At 34.9% G+C, this 12,282-nt stretch overlaps 1 protein-coding gene across 2 annotated transcripts in view; it reads right to left on the bottom strand.

Annotated features, from left to right (window-relative positions):
- The window catches only part of LOC115215012 (polycomb complex protein BMI-1-like), a 244,130-nt gene that overhangs the window by 171,745 nt on the left and 60,103 nt on the right, over window positions 1-12,282 (bottom strand). The window lies entirely within an intron of this gene.

Genomic DNA, 12,282 nt, shown 5'->3' with positions numbered 1-12,282 from the left:
TTTCTGGAGAAGTTGTAAATAAATTTACATGCATGCGCTTAATAAACATATATTTAGAATCACTGTATACATAATCCCTAACATAGTGACAGTGCCTTCTCTGAAGAACGAATGAGTTTCTCACGCTTTACTAGAAGCCCCAGTGTTGCTTAGTTCAGCTGAAATACAATAAATCCATAAACAGAAGGAAATAGTGACTGTGCTGAGAGATCACTGGGATATGTAATGCACTGCCTAAATACCAATCTTGAGAAATTAGGCTTCTCAAAACCAGAAAGGAAAAAAGCTTATTCGAAGACTATAGATCCAAGCCATCAATGGAATTGCAAAAAATCTGTAAAACTTTTCAGAAGTTTATCCCTTTAAGTATATAGGAGCATGTCTAGACATGCAACTATATGCATGAGAATATCCGCATAAAGCAAAGATTGGGAAAAAAGTATCATAGAGAGATGGAGTAAATAAATAGGATGTGAGAAAGAGGGAGAGAATAGAGAGAAAGAGGGAGAGAATAGAGAGAAAGATGTGTGGATGGAGGGATAGGGAGAGATTCAGCAATCATCCAGCCAGCTAGACATGGTAGAGAAATTTAGCGAAGCATGGAAAAAAGAATGAAAGAAGAAAAACATAAGGAGTGGAAGAGAGAAGAAAAATGAAGAAAAGGGGACCTCTAAGACAGTGAGTGAATTAGAGAAGTAACTCGATGAAATAGCGAACAAAGGAGAGTGAATAAATAAAATGTGTGAGTGTGTGCGTGTGTGTGTGCTTGTGTACGTGGGGAGAGAGAGAGAGAGAGAGAGAGAGAGAGAGAGAGAGAGAGAGAGAGAGAGAGAGAGAGAGAGAAAAGAAAACAAATCTGAATATATATACATACATACATACATACATACATACATACAAACTGTTGATTTTGAAATTCCAAGTTTAGAAACCGACTCTTTCTCTCTATTGGCCAGAAATCTTGAAATAAAACAATAATGACATACATACATACATACATACATACATGCATGAGAATGACATAATTTATTTTCCCCCAAAAGTGGTAAAACCGAAATGCTTTTCACCACGACTTGCCAAAGATCTGTTCCCCTTTAAACTAGGTAGACTCTCAGTCGCATGTTGAGGATTGAGAATAACTGAAAGACAATCTGGAATGATACATTTGGTGGGTCTGCTTGAAATAATTATCTTCATTTCAGGACTGTAAGAATAAGTTTTCCCAGAACGCCAATTGAAGATTTTTCTTTTTTGTACCTATGACTGTCAAGGAAATTCTTATCTAGCAGAACCAGGAAATTTCACCCACGATTACTCTTAATTTTGTGAGAGTCAAAGGAAGCGGTGTGAACCGTATTATTTTTCCCGGTCTGTTCTTGGCATTTGCTAGAGCCTAAATGTAATAAAGAGTCACTTATCAAAGATTTCTTTAGAGGAGGTGAGGTATTCTTTCTTGAAGTAATATTGTCTATAAGACTTCTTGATAGAATAGTGGGGTGGCAAGATTGCCTATTTATACCTCTAAATTTCTCATTGGGTTTGTAAATATCAGAATGTAGGTCTAAAGACGTTTCTAGAAAGTCAACCTTAGTTAAATTATTAGCTACTGTTATATTTAATTACTATGTTATTAAAAACAGCTATTAGAAACTATTTCATAAGTTAACTCGAAAATAGCCATTACTGCTACGTAAGTATAAATCTATTAAAGTATAAAAGCCCACTGAGACGTCTCATATATCATCTGGTTCATACTTTTTAACTCAAGCCGACTCACTTTGGAAAAGTAGGGTTTTTTACGTGTATGCATAATAATTTCGATATTTTAATCATCGATTCTCACGTATCTGCTGGGATGTTAAATGGTTTTGACTAACGTGGGTCTCAATAGCGAATGGTGACATTTTACGATATCGTGATCTCTAGAGCTAGTCTAATTCCATTTGGTAACTATTCTACTGTTTGCGCACTATGGAAGCCCGGTTACTCTTTTAAATTTGTTTTGGCAGATTTTATTAGTTTACAAGTGGGTTTATGATTGAATTTAGGCTTATGAACATATATTTAGATGTAGACACTTCTTTTTTAACTAAACATTATGTTCAGTCGTCTACTATGTATCATTTGTTAAAGCATTTGGCTTCTTCATTCACATTGCAATAAATCTTATAGGTCGCTTTTTTCAATTCTTTACCATATTTATCCTGTTGTATGCCATATACGAAGATTCGCTTTATTAAATAAGACAAACCTAATTTTAGAATTCTTAAATGTTCCAATGTTTTGTTATCTTCATGCGTAACTGCATGTTGGATACTATGTTTAGGGCTCTTCTGTGAAATGGGCTAAATCCTTAACTCTTGAAGGCAGGTATTCTGTGTCCATGTGTTCTGTGGCTATAAATGTCATCTCAATATCAATAAGTAAAAATTTCCAACGCATACATGTAAACAGAATTTCCACTTTTTCCAGCAACATTTTAGTATAGATTGTTTTGAAGGTGTGAGTAAGTGTTTCAACGAGTAGTCATTTTTATAAAGGTTTCGTGTTGCTACAGATTAAAACACTCAATACGTGCACTCGCGAGTATAGTCTTTTTCTCAAAAAAAAAAAAAAAGAAAAGAAAAAAGTTTCCGACAGTAATCTTAAGGTAAACCTGAAGAGAACCTGAAGATTAGAGGAGAAAGTGGCTGTCGCTTGGATTAAGCTTAGCTAGGTATCTTAGTATCGTATGGTGTTGTCTCAAAGTACCGTATGTAATTCATGGATAGAACGCATTTTATCATAGTTTGGCCAAATCTATGACATGAAAGAAAACAACATCCATGGCAAAAAGTACCTGTGTATGTGTCCGTATGTGTGTATATTTATACGTGTATGTGTCCATATGTGTGTCCGTGTGTGGTTGTGTGTGGTTGTGTGGTTGTGTGTGTGTGTGTGTGTGTGTGTGTGTGTGTGTTGTATATAAATAAGTATCAAATAGACATTGAAGCAAATTTATCTGAAGAAACCTAATGGTGTGCGTATGTCTCTTCATATTTGAGTATGTATGAGTTCATATCTGTGTGTATACAAATAAGGAGGCAAACATCATCACCAACACTATCATCAAAACCATATCTATCACCGCCATCTCTATGACAATCAAGCCTGTCTCTATCACCTCCACCACTCCCACTGTCATTGAATTTGCAGCATTCCAATAAATTATTCTGTAATTATTGACTTCATTTTCTATTTAATTTGCTCTGTCTTTCTATTCCCTTTCATTTGCTACGCACCTAACTGCCACCACTTACCGTTCTCATCTCCCATACATGCCTTTTTCTCATATTCCGTCTGTGTCTCGGTCTGTCTGTCTGTCTGTCTGTCAGTCTGTCTGCTTGTTTTCCTCTCCCTATATCCGACACACGTGTGCATATATGTATATGTATATATACATGTATGCATGTATGTATTTATGTATGTATGTATCTCTCCCTTTCTCTCTCTCTCTCTCTCAATATATATATATATATATATATATATAGTGATATGCTCATACATTCAACCATACAACCACGCATTTATATGTGTGTATATATACATATATACATATATTACATATATATTTATATGTGTGTATATATACATATATATACATATATTACATACATATATGTAATATCGTATGGCGCGCCATTTAATTTTTCATTTATTCCTTTATTCAATTTACTTTTTTCTTATTTATTAAGTTAAATTATTTATTTCTTAATTATTTTTCTTATTTATTATTTCTCTTTTGAATGAATAAATATCCTCGTTGCCCCTCCGTTCCCCCTACTTCCCATCCAGCCCTTCTTCTCTTATTCTTCCTCTCCTAATCTTAATGTACTTATAACAATAAAGTAAACAATGTTTCCCCCTCGAGCAGTATTGTTTTCAGTTAAATATGTATTAATTTTTAATATACATTTTCTCTCTCGCTTTCTTTTTTTTTTTACCAATTATTCACCCACTCACACACCCCGTTACTCACTCGCTCGCTTACTCAGTTTGCTTCTCTGTCTGACTATCTGTCTGTCTGTCTCTCTCTTTCACTCTCTTCAATCTTTTTGTCCTTGCGTGCGCGCGTGCACATACACACACACACACCATACGCATGCACAGAAACACACACATTATGCATGTACGCATGCTGATATACATGCATATATATGTGTGTGTATGGATGTATATGTACATGTATATATATATATGTATGCGTGTGTATGTATAGAGAGAGAGAGAGAGAAAGATAGATAGATATATATAGATAGATAGACGGACAGACAGATAGATAGGTAGATAGGTAGATAGATAGATAGATGGATAGATAGATAGATAGATAGATAGATAGATAGATGGATAAATAGGCAGATAGACAGATAGATAGATAGATAGATAGATAGATAGATAGATAGATAGATAGATAGATAGATAGATAGATAGATAGATAGATAGATAGACAGATAGATGTAAATACATATGTATATTTATCTATATCAATGTAATTAAAACGAATGTAAAATATATAAATGAAAAATTAAAGTAAATTAATCGATAGATAAATGCATAAAGCCAAATGGTCGTTCGTTACTGCTGGAATAAAATGTGACTAATTAACAGCTTTCAGATATATGGCGGTGATATTTGCATATCATATTAACTCATAGGCATTCATTCATATCCGCATATCCACATATACACTCACTAATGCATGTGTGTGTTTGTAAACATATGTGTGCATAGGTATCTGCCAATATGTGTATATAGACATATTTGAAAGTCTGCCTAATGAGATATTTTTTAATACAGAACTCATGTAATTTTCCGAGTAAGATATTTCTTCAGAATATTCAGCTTGTGTACAAACACAGAAACAGATTAACAGACAGACAGACGCTCACACACATACACACACACACACACACACACACACACACACACACACACACACACACACACACACACGCACACACACACACACACACATACACACACACAAGCATATATGTATGTATGAGTGTGTATGTGTGCATGTTCGCCCACAAACGCACACATATAAGCACAAACAAAATACATCTACTGTTAATACAAACTTAATGCATAAACATACAATAAATGCTCTAATGTACAAACAAACATGCAAACATACACACACAATGTGTGTGCATATGTTTGTGTGTGTGTGTGTGTGTGTGAGTACTTTTTAACAGTTACAGGAAAATAGGCATTAATACATCCTAATACTTTTTCCTTTCTTCACAGGTTATTTTAAAGCATAGTTTTAAAATTTGCATCGACTTTACCCTTTTAAAATGAGTTTAGTTCAGAACGATATCAAACACAACATTCTGTACGAATTCAAAAGTATCTTTTCAGCAATGGAAGTGGCAAGAAATATTCGTTCTTCTTATGGAAATGAAGCTTTAGTAGTCCAGACATGCGAGCGATGATTTGGCGATGATTTTTCTCACACAGATCCTCTTCGATCTGGACGAACCGAGTTCTGTCGATATGGAGCTTCTTAAAACCTTAGTCGAGGAAAATCGAAAGCGAACAATTTAATTCAACTCGTATTCCGATCTTTCATAAACTAGAAATGCTTTCTAAATTTGGTCAGTTCTTTCTTCATCATCTGACTCCTCAGCTTAATCCAAAAGTAACTCGTCATTAAAGAGGAGACTTGACAGTGAGCCTTTTCTGGGTAAAAACATTCAGAAATGATGAAAAGTTGGTTCTCTATATACGATGAAAATGACAATGTTTGGGCACCTACCGGATCTATCCCCAGATCCGAACTGCATCCCTAAGAGCAATGCCTTCTGTTTGGTAGGATATGAAGGGTGCTGCCTATCAAGAAGTGTTAAACCAAAATGAAAGTTAATGCGATGTATTGATATCATTTGGAAACATTACATAAAATTTGCAGAAAAAGCGCCTATCATTGGTCAAACGTAAAGGGAATGTTGCTCTTACAATATAATACGAGATCATATATTTGCCAAGTGTTTTAAAAAAAGATTATGATATTGAATATGGAAGTTTTGCCCCCTCCTCTTCATTCTTTTCACCTCACTATAGCTCACTATCATCTTTTCAGTTCGTTGCAACATTATTTAGAATGAAAGCAGTTTATTCATTTTGTAGAAGTTAAAAGTAATATTGAATGTTTGTTTCGAAACCTGAAGAATTTTACAGGATAAGTCGTTGGTTCACTGATTATTTATTTAATATAAGAATAGTTTGAGGTTCGGGAATATTATTCATTGCATATGGAAGTGTGTGGAGCGCCAAATTCAAGAGATAATTTTCCTATCAGCATTCAGTGCTTGATGTCAAGACGTGATACAATTAAGGGCATACGTTTGCAAATAAACTTCTTCAAGCGGTCGCAAACAGCTGATCGTTTCTCTGATGTCGTGCTAAGATAAATTCACGATAGGTATTACTACGTATAGAAAAATGTAAACAAATCGAAACAGAATTCAAAACCTTAATTACAGTAAATTTATTGCATTTATTAGTTCATACTCCCGGACGCGGAACTCTGTGTAATCAGATGTAATGTAGCCTATGTTGATAATATACAAATTCATCTACACTAGATTTTGTACTTTTCAGTCGTGTACGCGCATGAGTTTGCTTAAAAGTTTTTCAACAAGTAAGTTGACTTTGATAAAAGGATGACCCTGTTTGAAATATTTTGTAGTAGAGACTTTTAAATAATATACTCATTTTCTTAAGTAAAAAAACTTTAAATAGATGAAATAGAGAGAGAAAGAGAGAGAGAGAGGGGGGAAGAGTGACGGGAAGAAAGAGAGATTCAGCGAAACAGTGTGACGGAGAGTGTGTGTGTAAAACAAATAGTTATATATATCCGTATGTACACATACAACACACATTCGCACACACACATGCACACACATATTGACACTTTTACATTTTCTGCATATAGATATATTCGCATTGATCAGTGACATTCACATATACATTTACATATTTATACACATACTGGTATAGGAATGCGTAAATATTTATATAAAAGCAACACAGACATACACGTACACACACAGATTCACGCATGCATACACGCACCTATATGTGCATATGCATTTATATATTTCCGTATATTATATATGTAGACATATGCATGTATAAAAACGAGAGAAAGAAAGAAGAAAAAGATAAACAAATTACACTGAAACTGTATTTTCTCTCGTTTCTTCTTTCATTTTTTCATTTTGTACGGTTCATGATAACTACACGTAAATTAAATTTACAAATATTTCTTCTACAACATTACTTTATTATAGAATTACCGCGCAGTTTCTATTGAAAGTAGCCATTTTAAATTTGTCTAACATGAATTTTTAAAACATCACAATTGTCAGAAATAGTTTTCCATTCAATTTCACTAAATTTAACAAACTGTCAGCACTTCCCAAAATAATTTCTTCCGTTGCAATGCGTTATTTATCAATAAAGTTATTAACATTATTCAACCGCCACGGTTTTATTGCATATTTTAATCAAGAAGCAATAAACTTGTAGATAATAAATATACATGCGTATTGTAAAATGCATTACAAGCGTTAATATTACATAGTTGAAACACGACAATGACGGAGAACCAGTGGAGGGGGGAGCTATTTCGGTAAAAAAAATATGCTCATAACGTATACAAAAAACACATGTTATTTATGTGAAGGAAGAGGGGATAGTAAAAACTCGGTAGTGACATTCTTCGGAGATTTAACTTAATACTAGAAATAAATATCATGTCTTAAGAAAGTAATGCATTGGCAGAAATGACAGAGCATTTTATCATATTTAGTTATAGCACATGAAGTTCTAATTTCAAATCCCACTGAGGTAAAACTTTACCTTCCATTTGTCTGAGGTAAATAATAAAGTGGATGGAAGTACTCCGTCGGTTTCGACGATGAGGGTTCCGGTTGATCCGTATCAACGGAATAGCCCGCTCGTGAAATTAACGTATAAGTGGCTGAGCACTCCACAGACACGTGCACCCTTAACGTAGTTCTCGGGGATATTCAGCGTGACACAGGCAGTGACAAGGCCGGCCCCTTGAAATACAGGTACAACAGAAACAGGAAGTAAGAGTGAGAGTGAGAGAAAGTTGTGGTGAAAGAGTACAACAGGGATCACCACCACCTCCTGCTGGAGCGTTGTGGAGCTTTTTAAGTGTTTTCGCTCAATAAACACTCACAACGCCCGGTCTGGGAATCGAAACCGCGATCCTATGACCGCGAGTCCGTTGCTCTAACCACTAGGCCATTGCGCCTCCACTAAATAATAAAGTACCGATACGTGGATTGATTTAGTATTTCAATAAAACAACCTGTATGTGAAGGGAATTATAAAAAGAAGACAAAACACGCTTAGTACGAAAAGCCGCAATACGTATGTAATGCATTTTCCATAAAATGCTTCCGTTCCTTCGTTAAAATGGTTTTCTTCACTGTTTGATACTCTTAATGAAGGTATCGTGGTGGCATTGAAGTCTCAGGATTATATTTCTTGGAGTCAAACAAAAACAAGAACCCGGAACTGGAATCGGACAAAGCATTCATTAATCATGCAGTATTCCTGCTGCTTTCATTCACAGGAAGTCACACAAGGTTTGATGTCTTGGCTAAGTAGTACAATTTAGTATTAGAGACGGAGCCAAAAGGAACCGTCGAACTAACAAAGTTATAATAGTTACATATTTGACTGGAGCCTCTACGAAGTCGTTCAAACTGTTTGGAATAACAACCAAACTTCCTTAAAATCCATCCTTACCTTATAAAAAAAAGGTAAGATACATTCCACGATGTATTTCAAGATTCGGAACAGACCTCAAAAGTCGGTATGATCATGGCTGAAACAACTTTCAACACACTTTTGCTCAGTAACCTAAGACTCAGTTGCAACAGCAAGTTTGACATCTAATATATGCATAGACACACACACACACAACACACACACACACACACACACACACACACACACACACACACACACATACACACTCTCACTCTTTTTCTCTATGTCTCAATATATTTATCTCTCTCTTTCAAATTCACACCACACACACACACACACACACACACACACACACACACATGATCATTATCTAACTATGATGACTTTTTGATTAATTAATACATTGGAGTGCAGAGAAACAGAATTTATAAAAATAAAAAAAAAGTGATGATGATTCTGTTCGGAATGTTATCAAATGAAAATTTTCCTTCTAGCGGATACTTAGACAATGTATAAGGTTTTCGAATGATGAGATATGTTGGCAGGTGTAAGTTTTTAGTTAATGAATACTAACATATTTGTTGCTAGTTTCTTGTTGCAATTGTGCATTATACAGGAATGTGTATTTGATAAATGATTAATGTTAATAGTGGAATGTAAAGAAGTATTCCTGTAATGAAATATTCATGAGACACTCATGTTCTATTTTCACTAATGTCCTAATTAATAGATTAAAGAATACTGTTGAGATATCTGTTGCATTTAGTGTTTCTTCAAGTAAAGTCCATCACATATAGTTGATACTCCATTGACATATTTTGTAGCTTGAATATCGTGAAAAAGAAGAATGACAGTATACACAGCTCCTGGCGAGCTGGCAGAACCGTTAGCACGCCGGGCGAAATGCGTAGCCGTATTTCGTCTGCCTTTACGTTCTGAGTTCAAATTCCGCCGAGGTCGACTTTGCCTTTCATCCTTTCGGGGTCGACAAATTAAGTACCAGTTACGCACTGGGGTCGATGTAATCGACTTAATCCTTTTGCTTGTCCTTGTTTGTCCCCTCTATGTTTAGCCCCTTGTGGGTAATAAAGAAACATATTTTTAAAGAATTTCCCTCAATAAATATATCAAGAAATTATTTCCAGCTTACAGTTTTTTCAATTGATCAACTGGTTCCGTTGATTCTTCTAATTGGTATACTTTATTTTCATGCAACAAAATAACAAAAATACCCACCACGATGGTATTACAGCAAAAAGAAATTCTAGATTAGATTCAATAAATATTATTTATTGCTGGACATATGTTACAAGAAAATGCAAGGACCCAATTTTCAGTGATGTAACACTGCCTGAATCGCTATTTTATTAATGCCAAATCTTCATCCAGAAATATACAAATTTCATTTAAGAAGAAGGAGTATTTTGGCTTTGTGTAACAATTGACTGCTCTAAACAACGTTAACATGGCGATGTGTTTCCTCGTTTGACATGAAAATGTTTTTTGGCTACAATTTTAAAATAGATACCAAGAAAATAACGCAATTAGGTTTCTGAGTTTTAGTAGTTTTTGTATATCGTCAAGGAATCAATAGATGCAAAGAGAATGTATTAGCTGGAAAATATAATGGGGTTTGCAGTGCATCCACGAATCCACGACACCGGTTCACAATAAGTAGCAGTGAGGACAAAGGCACATGCAGATTGACGGACAGACAAATATATATATATATTATATATATATATATATATATATATATATATATATAGATAGATAGATAGATAGATAGATAGATAGATAGATAGAGAGATAGACAGATAGATAGATAGATAGATAGATAGATAGATAGATAGATAGATAGATAGATTGATAGATAGACAGACAGATAAACTTAGAGAGACAGCTTGATTACAAGTAGATAACAGACAGACAGATAGATAGATAGGTAGAAAGATAATAGATAGATAGATAAATAGATGGATAAATAGAGAGTGAGAGAGAGAGAGAGAGAGAGTCAAGCATACACATAGGTAATTAGATAGTTAATGAAACAGACGGGTGTGTAGATAGACAGGTATACAGACAGGCAGATATATAGATAGACAGACAGACAGACAGACAGATAGATAGACAGGCAGATAGATAGATAGATAGATAGATAGATGATAGATAGATAGATAGATAGATAGATAGATAGATAGATAGATAGATAGATAGATAGATAGATAGGTGATGTGACTAACTTTTGTCTCAGCTAGTTATTCCCTGAAATTTGTAGACATAAAAGTGATCATGCGAAAGCCAATTCTCTTTTAATTATTTACTTCCTGGTTTTTCCTGTTAAAATATTCCTCCACTTAAAATCTGTTTTGAATGTTGAAACTCGAGCAGCTGTGAAGTAATCGTAAGATTACTGGAAACAGACCGTGGATAATGTCAGTAGGAAGACTATGCAGCAAATTAATCTTGATAACAAGACAAACATTACATTTCTGTCAATTTGTTGGCTATCAAGTATTTCTGTCCGCTTAAGAAGATACTAGAGTGAAAGAAGTTTTCACTATTTTACTGATTAATATTCATAACAGGAGTGGCTGTGTGGTAATAAACTTGCTTACTAACCACGTGGATCCGGGTTCAGTCCCACTGCGTGGCACCTTGGACAAGTGTTTTCTACTATAGCCTCGGGCCGACCAATGCCTTGTGAGTAGATTTAGTAGACGGAAACTGAAAGAAGCACGTCGTATATATGTATATGTATGTGTTTGTGTGTCTGTTTGTCCCCCCCCACCGATGCTGGTGTGTTTACGTCCCCGTAACTTAGCGGGGACATAAAGACTGATAGAATCAGTACTAGGCTTACAAAGAATAAGTCCTGGGGTCGATTTTCTCAACTAAAGGCGGTGCTCCAGCATGGCTGCAGTCTAATGACTGAAACAAGTAAAAGAGTAAAACAAAAAGAGTAACATTATATATTGGTTAATTCCAATAGGAAATCTACGGTCATGAATCCTCATCTGAACTAAAATGTAAACTGCAAGTCCAACAATTGTGCTTAGACTATTATTACGTCACTACAGTTTTTATAGTGATTTTGATCTCGCCAAAGTGCTGCTTCACAATAACTGTTCCGAAATGAATAAATTAACATCAATTTGAATTGTAACAATATTGAACTTATTCCAATGGCTACACTATACACTTTATTTCTGATACTCTGCTCTTCAGTTTCTTGGCTCATGTACTAACAGTCATAAGGATTCTCTGAAATACACTTATTCAAATCGATAGTAAAATTTGACAATCGATGAAATTAGTACAAGTGTATTTATCCTGTATTAGCACTATTACTCGGCAATGCTGGGTCATAATGCTAGTGCATGCATATACAGCTGCGTGCGTGCGCACATACACACGAGTACTGTCCAAATCTCCGACCAAACACATACAGTTAGCTGGCATTCAATTGGCGTATCAAGTTTCGGGCAT

This window comes from Octopus sinensis, linkage group LG8 (genome assembly GCF_006345805.1).
Source record: "Octopus sinensis linkage group LG8, ASM634580v1, whole genome shotgun sequence".
Taxonomy (NCBI): domain Eukaryota; kingdom Metazoa; phylum Mollusca; class Cephalopoda; order Octopoda; family Octopodidae; genus Octopus; species Octopus sinensis.
Note: the sequence above shows the minus strand (reverse complement) of the source record. Positions and strands in the feature narration are given on the sequence as shown.